The sequence below is a fragment of the Nicotiana tabacum genome, chromosome 13 (assembly GCF_000715075.1).
Source record: "Nicotiana tabacum cultivar K326 chromosome 13, ASM71507v2, whole genome shotgun sequence".
NCBI classification, from domain to species: Eukaryota; Viridiplantae; Streptophyta; class Magnoliopsida; order Solanales; family Solanaceae; genus Nicotiana; species Nicotiana tabacum.
In genome coordinates, this window is record NC_134092.1 from 49,412,083 (window position 1) to 49,426,993 (window position 14,911).

The following is a 14,911-nucleotide window of genomic DNA, read 5'->3' on the forward strand; positions in this document are numbered from 1 at the left end:
GGTACAACTATCGCACAACGAACGACAAACTTATTTTGTATTAAAACGGGCAGCATCTCCCCTATAATCCTTATTCCTCCAAATTCAAGATAACACCAACAATACAAGAACAGAACAATAACAACATAAATACATCATTTTCCAGCCCTATATACGCCATCAAACACTACAAAACAGCCCAACACACCCCAATCTCTTCATACTCAAAACGACCACCGTAGTAGTGTCAAACGACCCGGAAATGTTATGACGAACGACAAGCCAACCACCCTACATTTATATGGTGTTTCTACACCCCCTTCCTCCTCCTAAACTCCACAAAACAGTAGTAAAACACGCAGCCTAACAGCAACACAAAATAGTCCACAAAACAGTCCGCTACAAGTGAATAACTCGAACTCACGGCTTCCGATCACCGTCCCGTGAGTTCTTACAAGTATAGAACGACTTGCCATGAATTTATAGAAGAACAAATGGATGAAAGAGAGCAGTAAACTCACCTTATTTGTTGGATAACTCAGCTCCTATCTTGGTTCTTCAAACTTTAGGTTTTACCTCTAATTAGAACTTGAAAGGAAGAGAAAATCAATTAGGGTTTGTGGAAAATTTTTGGGAGGATTCTTTGCAGAGCTTATGTCTGGTTATTATGCTCTATTTTAAGTCTAATATATGAAGAAAATGGGCCTTTAAAAGGCCTCTTTGGACGACCCGAAATGGCCCATTTTTGGGCTTTCATTTAAGCAAGTAGGTGACACACCTACTTGTCACCTAGCAGCTTGCGCAGTATCGCAAAAATTCCCATATCTCTCTACTCCAATGTCGTTGACAAACGGTTTAATGCGTTGGAAAATAGACTCATAGATCTTTAATTTGATGGGTGGAACGCCCCATAACTCTAAGTATATTTGGAGAAAATTGCAGTTACATTTGACCCAAAGTTTCAGTAAAACTTATGAATGTAACTTGTGATGACTTTCATCGACTTTTGTTCCACAACTCGCTTGACTTCAAAACATAACACACGGATGTCATACGACTAATATAAATCATAACATAATCTCTTTATCATGTTAATCACCCTAGTCTCACCCCAAAGGTACATGTTATAACATTCCCAACTTGTCGACTTTCGACGAAACATTGTTTTATTCAATTGCTTTAGCTTCTGAACTGTCCAACCCTCTTTGTACTTGTTGTTCATGATATTCAATATTTGTAACCTCAGAGGTAACATGATTAACTTACTTTATATACTTTTAAATATTAACTCATTTTTGGTCCTACATTAGTTTGCTTACGACGCATTTTTACGTACGAAAATATAGGGTGTAACATCACTCCCCCCTTGGGAACATTCGTCCTCGAATGTTTACTCTTAGAGACTTTGGAAAATTTTGCCAGAGTATCCTTCGTACACTAGGTTAAAACCAACCTGCACGCAACAAGAAAACATACTATACATGCCACACATGGCCAATCTTTATAAATAGCAGCAATTTGCCTCACCGACCGTAAATCATAAATATTGAAAGTGAAAAATAAAAGCTTACCTGATGACCTGCTAGCCTACATAGAGCTATGTTGTAGCGTCTCATCTCGAACCATATCTTCAGTTTGAAATAGGTGGGGGTATTTAGATTTCATTTCTCCCTCCGATTCCCACGTCATCTCTTTTAGATTCTTGCTCCTCCATAAAACCTTCACGGAAGCTACCTCCTTATTTCGTAGCTTGCGGATTTGTCGGTCTAGGATGGCAACTGGAATTTCCTCGTATGACAAGTCCTCTGTAATCTGTACATCATCCGTGGGCACCACTCAGGTAGGATCGCCAATGCACTTCCGTAGCATAGATACGTGAAAAACCAGATGGACTGACTCCAATTCTGAGGGCAACTCTAACTCATAAGCTACTTGGCCCACTCTCCGAATGATCCTATAAGGCCCAATATACCGTGGGCTAAGCTTGCCTTTATTGCCAAACCTCATCACGCCCTTCATAGGTGATACCTTTAAGAATACCCAGTCATTAATCCTGAACTCTAAGTCTCGTCGCCGCACGTCAGAATATGACTTCTGACGACTCTGAGCTGTCAACAGTCGCTCCTGGATAAGCTTTACTTTCTCTATGGCCTGCTGAACCAGGTCTGGCCTATGTAACCCAGATTCTCCAACATCAAACCACCCTATAGGAGATCTGCACTTACGCCCATACAAAGCCTCGTACGGAGCCATCTGGATACTGGAGTGGTAACTGTTATTATATGCAAACTCGATAAGAGGTAGATGTTCATCCCAACTTCTTTTAAAATCCAACACACATACTCGTAACATATCCTCGAGCGTCTGAATTGTGCGCTCGGCTTGTCCATCAGTCTGTGGATGAAAAGCTGTGCTGAGATTCACCTGAGTCCCTAGACCTCTCTAAAATGACCTCCAAAAATGTGCTGTAAACTGAGCCCCACGGTCAGATATAATAGAAACCGGTACTCCGTGTAGCCGCACTATCTCTTAATATATAACTTTGCATAATCTTCTACTGTATATGTAGATCTGACCGGTAGGAAGTGAGCTGATTTCGTGAGCCTATCGACTATCACCCATATGGAATCGAACTTACAATTAGAATGAGGTAAACCCGTGATAAAGTCCATGTTTATCGCCTCCCATTTCCATGTCGGGATCTCTATAGTCTGCATTAGCCCTCCGGGCTTCTGGTGCTCTACCTTCACTTGCTGGCAACTAGTACATTGGGCGACAAACTCAGCAATGTTCTTCTTCATATCATTCCACCAGTACATATCCTTAATGTCATGATACATCTTCGTCGATCCAGGATGGATGGAATACTATGAATAATGTGCCTCTGACATAATCTTGTCTCGTAGCCCTGCTACATCTGGAACACACAAACGACCCTTGTATCAGAGAACCCCATCTCCCTTGAGCTCTAACAATGGCTTCCTCTGCTGTGGAACTCGCTCTCTTAACTCGACCAACTCTGGGTCCTCGTACTGCCTTTCCTTGACTTCAGCTATGAGGGATGATTTTGCAGTGTTTTGAAGTACAACTCCACCATCCTCAGAATCTACTAACCGAACCCCAACGAAGCCAATTGATGAATCTCTCTAGCTAATTGTCTTTTCTCGGGCTCTACATGTGCTAAGCTACCCATAGATAGGCGACTTAAGGCATCTGCTACAACATTAGCTTTCCCTGGATGGTAGAGAATGTTAACATCGTAATCTTTCAATAACTCAAGCCATCGCCTCTGTCGCAAATTCAACTCTTTCTGCTTGAAAATATATTGTAGGCTTTTATGATCAGTAAATACATCAACATGAACACCATATAAATAATGCCGCCATATCTTAAGTGCATGGACAACCGCAGCTAACTTGAGGTCGTGGGTCAGATAATTCCTCTCGTGCTTCCTCAACTGCCTTGAAGCATACGCAATTACCTTCCCATGTTGCATCAGGACACATCCTAACCTGACACCTGATGCATCACAATACACGGCATAACCCTCTAGACCCTCTGGAAGTGTTAGAACTGGAGCTGAGGTCAACCTGTTCTTAAGCTCTTGGAAACTCCGCTCGCAAGCCTCTGTCCATTGAAACTTAGTTTCTTTCTGTGTCAACCTCGTCAATGGTGCCGAAAGGGAAGAAAAACCCTCTACGAACCTCCGATAGTATCCTGCTAAGCCTAGAAAGCTACGAACCTCGGTCGGAGTGGTAGGTCTAGGCCAAGATTTCACGGCCTCAATCTTCTAAGTGTCCACCTTTATACCTTCATCTGATACAATATGCCCCAAGAATGCTACAGACTTCAACCAGAACTCACATTTAGAAAACTTAGCATACAACTTACGATCACGGAGGGTTTGGAGTACCGCTCGCAGGTGGTCCGCATGCTCATCCTCTGAACGGGAATAAACCAGAATATCATCAATAAATACTATCACGAACAGATCTAAAAATGGCCGGAATAGGCTATTCATCAAGTCCATAAATATGGCGGGTGCATTAGTCAACCCGAAGGACATGACAAGGAACTCGAAGTGGCCATATCGGGTCCTGAAGGCTGTCTTCGGAATATCTTTTTCCCGAACTCTGACTTGGTGGTACCCCGACCTCAAATCTATCTTTGAAAAGTATCTAGCCCCCTGCAACTGATCAAACAAGTCATCGATCCTTGGAAGTGGATACTTATTCTTAATAGTTACCTTGTTCAGCTGCCTATAATCGATACACATCCTCAGTGAGCCGTCTTTCTTCCGCACAAATAGTACCGGTGCACCCCAAGGTGAGGTACTGGGCCTAATGTAACCTTTCTCTAGCAAATCTTTTAACTGCTCCTTCAATTCCTTCAATTCGGCAGGTGCCATTCTATACGGAGGGACGGATATTGGTTGAGTTCCTGGAAGCAAATCAATGCTAAAATCAATCTCTCACTCTGGAGGAATACCTGGAAGCTCATCTGGAAACACATCTGCATACTCTTTGACTACGGGAATAGACTGAAGTATAGGTATCTCAGCATCTGCATCTCTAACTCACACAATATGATAAATGCACCCTTTTGCGATCATTTTCCTCGCCTTCAGATAGGAAATAAACCTACCTCTGGGTGTTGCTGTATTACCTACCCATTCAAGGACTGGCTCACCCGAAAAATGAAATTTGACTACCTTTGCTCGGCAATCAACTGTGGCATAGCAAGCTGCCAACCAGTCCATGCCCATGATAGCATCAAAATCCATCATCTCTAGCTCAACTAGGTCCGCTGAGGTCTGACGACTACAAATTGTCACCGTACAACCTCGGTAAATCCGTCTAGCAATAATCGATTCTCCGACCGGTGTAGATACCGCAAAAGGATCACTTAGTATTTCAGGCACTATACCAAACTTCCTCGCGACAAATGGGGTAATATACGATAAAGTAGATCCTGGGTCTATCAAAGCATAAGCATCGTGAGAGAAAATGGTTAACATACCTGTCACAATGTCTGGTGAAGACTCCTGGTCCTATCGACCCGCTAAAGCATAGATACGGTTCTGATTACCACCTGAACTGGAACCTCTACCTCTGCCTCGACCTCTACCAGCCGAAGACTGAGACTCGTGCCCTGAAGGATGCACGGACATAGATGATCCTGTTGCTGAACTCGCTGGTTGTGCCATTCCCCCAGAATCTCTATTTGGGCAATCTCGCATCATATGCCCCGGACGCCCACATGTATAACAAGCATCAGAACTTGCTCGGCATTGGCCCAAGTGTCCTCTACCACAGATGTCACATCGTGGAGGAAATGACCATGTCTGCACAGAACCTCGCTGTCGCTGCAAACCCGACGCCCGTGAGCTCTCACTTGGTCCTAACTGAGTATAGCGGTCATACCTGTAACCCTGTAACTGAGGTGGCGGAGGCCTAGGTGTCCGTCCGAAGTACTGGGTCCTATAACTACCCTGAGATTGCTCCTGAGACCTGGGAAATATCATCCTCTTACGTTGCCCTTGCTCAGCCCTCTCTGTACCCTGCTGCCGATGCCTACCCCTTTCTATATTCTGGGCGAATGCCTGAATCCGGGAGATATCCATACAATCCTGCAATGCAGCGGTGGCACATGCCTCGGTTAACTCTGGGGCTAACCCTGCTATAAACCTGTGAATCCTGTCCCGCATAGTAGCAATAATGGATGGTGCATATCTGGCCAATGAGTCAAAATGGAGACTATACTCTCGAACACTCATATTACCCTGCTTGAGGGATAGAAACTGATCGACTCGAGCCTGTCGGATCTCCCGCGGTAAGTACTGGTCAAGGAAGGCATCTGAAAAATTCTCCCAAATAGCTGGAGGTGCATCACGTCCCCTGGACCTCTCCCATCCCTCGTACCAAAGGATGGCTATATCTCGCAGTCGAAAAGCTGCTAGCTCAAGTGCCTCTTTCTCCGTGGCATGCATAACACGAAAGATCCTGTGAAGTTGATCTATGAAATCCTGCGGGTCCTCCCTCTGATCTGTCCCCGTGAACTCTGGGGGACTCAAAGCAATAAACTCTCGGACCCTTGAACTCCCAGATCCCTCAGAAGTTCCTACACTAGCTGATGCCCTAGCCTGTTGCTGGGTAGCTACCAACTGTGTCAACAAATGCACCGCACTTCTCAAGTCCTGATCTAATAGAAGTGGAGGGGGAACTGGATGTGCGGTTTCCCTAGGAATCTCCGCAGTTGGTGGAGGAGCCGGTAATGGCTGAGTAGGGGTCTCGCCTTGAGCCTCAGACTGGGCCCCATCTACTGGGGGTACCCTGCTGGTCCCCTCACCTACTGTTGTATCTCTCCTCTGGCTAGCCGTAGTCTTCCTAGTCACCGTCATCTGTGCATACAAACACCAACACATAAGTTTAATTCAAATTTCCTATAACTCAGTTTTATAGCACGATTTAGATTTCAAAGAAGGGTAACCAACTCCTAAATGCCCTGTAGTTCCCTGCTTATATAATGTGGTGCACAACATATCTATAAACAAGACCCTACTAGACACGGCTTGTAGACTCCCTAGGACAGAACTGCTCTGATACCAAGTTTGTCACGCCCCGAACCTAGGAGCGAGACCAGCACCCGGTGCCTCACCTAACCTAGCGTACCAAATTGCGACTAAGGGACTTTGAACATATAATGTCATACTATGGCCATGGGGCCACCTTGCAAGCCAATTTGCAAAGCAAAATATAAAACTGAATGGAAACTAGCGCTAACTAAACATCAATATAAAGCTAGGCCGACAAGGCCGTCATAGCTACTACAGCTGACAAACCATATAATATACATACCAGGCCTACAAACCCAACATACTGCACTAACCAACAGGATATGTCTACAAGCCTCTACTGATAGATATATTGTGATCGGAACAGGGCCCCGACCTACCCATAACATATATACAGATATACATAAGATGTACACAAAACTCTAGACCTGGCAACTCCGAAAGACATGGAGCTTACCGATCAGGCTGAACTCGGGAAACACCTACTGAGGAGGTCTACCCGTCTGTCTGTCTGAACCTGCACGCATGAAATGCAGCGCCCCCAGAAAAGGGACGTCAGTACAAAATAATGTACTGAGTATGTAAGGCAATAAAATAACTGAAATCTAAAACTGAACTGATAATATGATAACTGAAATTAACTGGGAGTCAAAGATGGTCTGGAGATATACTTACCTGCTGATAGTGACTAAACTCCTTCAATATAGTAAGTAAAATAAATGTCCGGCCCTATAAGTCTCGGTACGTGTAACTGCTCGGCCGCAGTAGGCTCGCTCATAGGCGCTCGGCCATACTGGGCATCTGTACCTCGGCCATCCTGGGCTCGCTCATAGGCGCTCGGCCACAGTAGGCTCGGTATATATAACTTACCATCTGATCAGAGGTTGCCCAATAGGGGCCTGCCCACCGATTGTAGCTCGATGGTGGTGAAAATAGTGTAATACTGTCTGCCCACCGATTATAGCTATATGGTGGTGAAAATAGTGTAATACTATATATATATATATATATATATATAGACCCTCTGCTCTCTTGACTGAATAAAGACAAAACTAAACTGAATATGAAGTCTCGATAAGGAATAATATTGTAACTTATGAGACTAGAATAATGTGAATAAATTCATGAATACGAACTTCTCTTTATGTCTCATTATTAACACATGTAGCTACGAGATCATGCCAAAATGAAGGAAGGGCTTAGCCTTAACATACCTTATCACAATCTTTCTAATCACCAAGTTGAACTCACCTCTTCGCACCTTAATCTACAAGAATGATAATAATACTATCGTTAAGTTACGAAAGGTACAACTATCGCACAACGAACGACAAACTTATTTTGTATTAAAACGGGCAGCATCTCCCCTATAATCCTTATTCCTCCAAATTCAAGATAACACCAACAATACAAGAACAGAACAATAACAACATAAATACATCATTTTCCAGCCCTATATACGCCATCAAACACTACAAAACAGCCCAACACACCCCAATCTCTTCATACTCAAAACGACCACCGTAGTAGTGTCAAACGACCCGAAAATGTTATGACGAACGACAAGCCAACCACCCTACATTTATATGGTGTTTCTACACCCCCTTCCTCCTCCTAAACTCCACAAAACAGTAGTAAAACACGCAGCCCAACAGCAACACAAAACAGTCCACAAAACAGTCCGCTACAAGTGAATAACTCGAACTCACGGCTTCCGATCACTGTCCCGTGAGTTCTTATAAGTATAGAATGACTTGCCATGAATTTATAGAAGAACAGATGGATGAAAGAGAGCAGTAAACTCACCTTATTTGTTAGATAACTCAGCTCATATCTTGGTTCTTCAAACTTTAGGTTTTACCTCTAATTAGAACTTGAAAGGGAGAGAAAATCAATTAGGGTTTGTGGGAAATGTTTGGGAGGATTCTTTGCAGAGCTTATGTCTGATTATTATGCTCTATTTTAAGTCTAATATATGAAGAAAATGGGCCTTTAAAAGGCCTATTTGGACGACCCGAAATGGCCCATTTTTGGGCTTTCATTTAAGCAAGTAGGTGACACACCTACTTGTCACCTAGTAGCTTGCGCAGTATCGCAAACATTCTCATATCTATCTACTCCAATGTCGTATTGACAAACGGTTTAATGCGTTGGAAAATAGACTCATAGATCTTTAATTTGATGGATAGAACACCCCATAACTCTAAGTATATTGGGATAAAATTGCAGTTACATTAGACCCAAAGTTTCAGTAAAACTTATGAATGTACTTGTGATGACTTTCATCGACTTTTGTTCCACAACTCGCTTGACTTCAAAACATAACACACGGATGTCATACGACTAATATAATTCATAACATAATCTCTTTATCATGTTAATCACCCTAGCCTCACCCCAAAGGTACATGTTATAACATTCCCAACTTGTCGACTTTCGACGAAACATTGTTTTATTCAATTGCTTTAGCTTCTGAACTGTCCAACCCTCTTTGTACTTGTTGTTCATGATCTTCAATATTTGTAACCTCAGAGGTAACATGATTAACTTACTTTATATACTTTTAAATATTAACTCATTTTTGGTCCTACATTAGTTTGCTTACGACGCATTTTTACGTACGAAAATATAGGGTGTAACACGGCACATGCTAGACATCGTGAATTATAAAGTGTTACTCGATTTAAATTGTGTGAGCGCTATGCGTAATGATATGTCATGAGAATAAGTGTGGGGTCGAGTGAGGTGCTATGTGCAATTGAACATGGTTAGTGAGCGTCGCTCGGATAAACCTCATGTTGGGCATAATGATATCTATATAGCACAATGCTTATTTGTAAAATTTGAAGAGATTTATCACATCCCTGCTGAAAGCCATGAGCTATAGTTTCATGAAGTATTGAATGGCATGACTCTACGAATAATTGGAAGTGCAAGCTGTTGCAACTGCTTTATAGCTGAACTTCACTGTTTTATACGCTAATTATTGATTTCTTTGCATTGTAGGTACTTAGGTTCATAAATGGCAGCAACGAGTAAACCGTCCAAGCAACAAGACAAAGATAATAACAAGCAACCGCCCAAAAAGCCTACCGGAAAGGCAGCAGGTGCCCCAAATCCACAGAAAAAAAGGAAGCGGACTGAGAAGGAGAAGGAACTGCAGACTAGGCAGTTGATTGATGAATCAGAGCAAGAAGAGGAAGAACCATTAGTAAGGAGGACATTGAAAAAGGGTATTACAACAACATCATTAAATCTGCCAAGCAAAGGGATAGAGATAAGAGAACCTGTGACATACCAGAGAAAAGCCTCCAAGCAGAGTGACCCTAATGATAAAGGAAAGCAAAAGATTACTGCAGAATCTGAGTCCGAGTCAGATTCGGATAATGAGCTTCTACATGGCGACATGAGTGACGAAGATGAGGGTGAACCAATAGACCGAGCTGCTTGGGAGAAGAGCTTTGTTAATGAAAAGGCATTTCGAGCTTATAATAAGATACTGGGTTCAAAGAAGTACATTCCAGAAAAGCCTATCAACATCGGAGCACTTAAGAAAAAGTACCCAGAGTTTCTAAAATCAATTCGAGAGGTGCAATAATGGGGACCTATTTTGAAGGGCCACGGCAAGGCCAACCTCACTATCGTCAGAGAGCTTTACGCCAATTGGCGTCACTCCAGGGGCAGCATTGTGAGAGTACGAGGGGTAGATATTAATGTGTCAGCTGAAGCTCTGAATAATTTCTTAGGGGTGCCACACACACTAACAGATAGGTTTGACTCCATATGCAAAACACCAGATTATGCACACATTAAGTCTGTCCTATGCCCTACCAGGAAGGATGCAAATTGGAAGCATGGGAGTATGTAGTACCATTCTATAGCCAAGAAATTTATGAGTGCGTTAGCACGTGTGGCTCTAAATTTCATATGCAACCGCCTGATGCCATGCCAACACAAAACTGATGTCCCTCGACACCGAGCACTAGAATTGTATGCTTTATTGGAGGGGATACCGCTCAACTTGGGAGCCATCATGCATGACCAAATGCAACATACCAGGATGAACTACAAGTGGAGGTTGTTCTTCGCAAATACCCTATCAGCTTTCTTGACAGAGATGGGAGTACTATGGGACAAGGAGAATGACGACGTTGAGCCTAAAGCTCCAGGACCATATGATGTTACTCAGGTACTAGAGCCGAACAAGGGAAGGTCTTCTAAGCTCACCATTCAATAGTTGTTTGAGCAAATGCAAGAGGATATGCAAGAGAACAGGGCTGAGTTGATAGCGACTCGTGTAGAGTTGAGTGCCACCAGAGACAAGTTGAGTCAGACTCGTGCGGATATAAGCCGAGTCCAGACTGAGCAGGCCACGATGATGAGGGGGATATCATTACTCCTCAGAGCTCTGGTTCAACGTGCAGATATAGACATCTCACAGCTGATTGCATCATCCACTGCCGGACCATCCACTCCTGCTCCTCCTATAGTCCCTGAGGCTTCACACACCAGGCCTACTGAGGTCGCTGTACCACCTGCTACAGAATCAGCTCCAGTTGGTGATGATAGGAGAATGACAGCTCTCCCTATGCGTGAGGATTATATTGCAAGGCCGGAGGGGGTCTTGATGAATGCCATGGATGCAGATGCTCTTCCACAGACTGCGGATGAGCCTTCCACCTTGACTTGAGGGAGTTTCTTCTCACCCTACTTTACCTTATTTGTGTGCATTGAGGACAATGCACAGTTCTAAGTGTGGGGTGGGGGTTATTCATATTTTTTGTGTGGATGAATGTACTTAACTGTTACAATTTGACTGTTGGGGGCTGTAATATTCACTGGATTAATGGCATGTAATAGTAGTAAATTCATCTATATGGAGTAACTCTCAGTTGATTCTTGAAATTAGTGTTAGTATTAGGAGATTGACAGAAAACTAAAGAAAAGCACAAAAATAGAGTAGTAGCCTTGAGTAATTAGTAAAAATTTTGTGTAGGTAGTAATAATCTCCTGTGGTTTTTCTTTGTGCATCGGTTCTTTTCCATGGGATGTATTTTGAACCGGGTAGTAAATTTTTTCTTTTAGAATAGATTAGAGTTAGAAAATAAATAGAGGAAGAAATATGAGATTCCTAGGGGGCACTTGACTTGTTTGATAGTAGCATATTCAGGCTTTGGCATGTGTAATGCCTTTCCTATGTTTTAAAATTGATCATGAAGCCTTTATAAATTGGATATCATGTTTTGTGACACCTATGTCTCGTTTACATGACTTATGTTCACTTTGTGCTTAATGCTTAATATCTCGTTGCTCCGTGAATACTTACATTATTTGAGAGTCGGAATGTGATCATCCTTAGTGAGTCATGTGCCATGTGTGGTGAGGTTTTTGTGTAGTCCATGTATTGTACTTGTGTCTAGAACTTGCCCGGTATGTGAGTTGAAGCGAAATTTGAGGTGATGCTCGGTTTAAAAAATGATTTTAGGCTTTCTTTGATCTTTTTGAGCTTAGTACTTATCACAAATAAAATTTATCCCTAGTTAACTATTTTGAGCCTATTGACTTTTATTTGGTACCCACATTACAAGCCTATACCCTTTTTATTTTTAATTGACATTGTTTTGATCATTTTACCTCTTAAAGCACTTTAATTGTTAGATGAGCGCTAAAAGAAGTAAGAAGGGACTAATTGTGGGGTGACTTTTGAGTGGAACCAATGAAAGAAAGAAGGGTGCACTTATTTTGTAAAATAATACACCACTAGCAGAAATTGAAAGAAAAAAAAAAGAGAAAAATCTGGAAAAAAAGAAAGAAAAATATAGATGAATAAATTATTGTCTTGTTCTTGCTAGTGGGTATGAATTAAAGTAGTGCTTAAAGAAAGAGGAAATATTGTTGGGGATGATATTATTTTTGAAATTGAAATGGTGTTAAAGAATTTGCGCTTAAGTTATTTGGTGATGTGTTAAAGTGCTTAGGAGGTTGAGTCACTATTCCTAAAATATATCCTACCCGTCCCTTAGCCCACATTACAACCATGAAAAAGTCCTAATTGATTCTAGATCGAGCGAGCTTACATTAGTAGAGATTTACATTAAGGGCAAGCCTATGGTACCAATTGCATGCATGTGACTTCTTTGTGAGAGTGAGCGATTTTCTTTGATATATGTGAGTCATTAAAATATATTTGATCATGAGATTCGAATGTGTGGATTGAACTCGCTCTCTTGTTCTTGTTGTGAGGGCACATGGTTTCACGAGGGATAGGTAACGTTATTAGACTTCTCTATGATGTTGGGTGTTCAAGCCATGAGTGCATAGTGACATTGAGTCGGTTTTTGAGGTTAGGATTGTTGTGAGCATGTTGTCTTTGTTTGAATTTTTTAAAAGAATGACACAAGTAAAGGTAAGTGCATATGATGCATATTCTAGAGCCTAATTGTGGCAAATGACCATGGTCATAGTTGTGGTGTGCTTTGAATGATAAGATCTTAATTTTATTTTGTCTACTATAGTGATGGTTTGTTCAAGGACGAACAAAGGTTTAAGTGTGGGGTAGTGATGTTTGGCATATTTCGATATGTGTTGATATTACTTTACCCATGTTTTAACCGCTTTTTGATGTTATTTGATCTTTAAAATGCCAACATGGTTTAATTATTGGTTTTATGACTAATTGAGTTGTGTGTGGTGAATTAGGGTGTTTGGAGTGCAAAAATATGAAGAAAAGGTGCTCTAGGTAGAGGAAGAGAGATTGGATGCGTCGCATCCAATCTAGAAAAAAATCAGATTTCGTGCACCTTTAGCAGTGAAGTCGGCCCATAGCATCCGCACCTGGGCAAAGCTGAGATAGAGGAACAAGGGTTGGATGCGTCGCATCCACCCTCGCATGCAAAACTGAGAAGTAGAGGACGAGGTGGATGCGTCGCATCCACCCTCGCATGTGAAGCTGAGAAATGGAGGACGAGGTGGATGCGTCGCATCCACCTTAGCATCAATCCCCGAAGCCGATTTGGACTAGGAATAGGAGAACTTTGGCCCACGACTTTTGTACGCAATATATAAGCCAAAAACGCCTCCTTTAGGTCATCGAACATATTGGGAAGGGGGAAAAAGCCATGACAAAGCTGGGGAACCACAGAATTCATCTTGAGTTCTTATTTTTCCTTCTTTTATTGATTTTTATGCACTCTGGTGAATTATTTGATGATTGCATTAACATGAGTGGCTAAGAACCCTATTATTCTAGGGTCATGGGCGATACATGAATGTTGATGTTTGAAGTTTAATTTGACAAAGTTGATTTTATCATATTGGGTTGCTTATTTAATTCTATTTTTAATTAATTTGTTGAGTAGCTAACAGTGAATTACTATCTACGAATCTAGAGTTGAACTCGAAAGTGGGAATTCTAGATTGCATATAGAATTAAATAGAGCAAGTTCTTAAACCCGGACATCGGGGAACGGATTCACAATTAGGATAGAAATATACCTAATTGCCTTTCTCGGTTGCAATACAGGAATTATAAATGCGTTCTTGTTAATCTTAATTCCATAGACATATAGGCATTAAGTTAGCTTGAATAGGCGAGTAAGAACTTGACAGATTTTTATGAGTAATATCAACCCTGTCAATCAACAATCCAGATAAATCAATTAGTTATTTTAAACTAAGAATGCAACATGATTGTTAGATAACCCGTGACCCTGGAATATTATATCCTATTGATTGTTATTCAAAACTATTTAAGTGTTGTGGTTGATTCCTAGTATTTCATTACTTGATAGTCTTTAGGTAGTAATTCAGAAAATTATCTATTTTGTGAGAAATCTTTTGAATCAATAAGGCATTTGAGTTAGAATCAGTCGAAAGTTAATCATAGGTCTTCGTGGGAACGATACTCTACTCATTACTCTATTACTTGACGACCACGTATACTTGCGTGAGTGTGCGTTTGGTCCCAACAAGTTTTTGGCGCCGTTGCCGGGGTGGTTTTATGACTTGTGTGGATGGTTGATTTCATTTCGGGGAGGTTTTGGATTGATTTGGAACAATTAGTTCTTAGTTTGGAAGTTTAAGTTAGAAATGTTAATCGAGGTTTGATTTTTGTGAGAACGGCCCGAAATGGTATTTTGATGGTTCCAATAGGTTTGGATGGTGATTTTGGACTTAGGAAAATACTCGAAATTGGATTCGGAGGTTCCTAGGTTGAATTGGCTCTTTTTGCCGAAAGTTGGCAATTTGAAGGTTTAGAAATTTCCTAAGTTTGACGATAGGTTGACTTTATGGATATGAGGTCGGATTTTGGTTTCGGGACATGAAATAGGTCTGTTTTATTATTTGAAACTTGTGTGT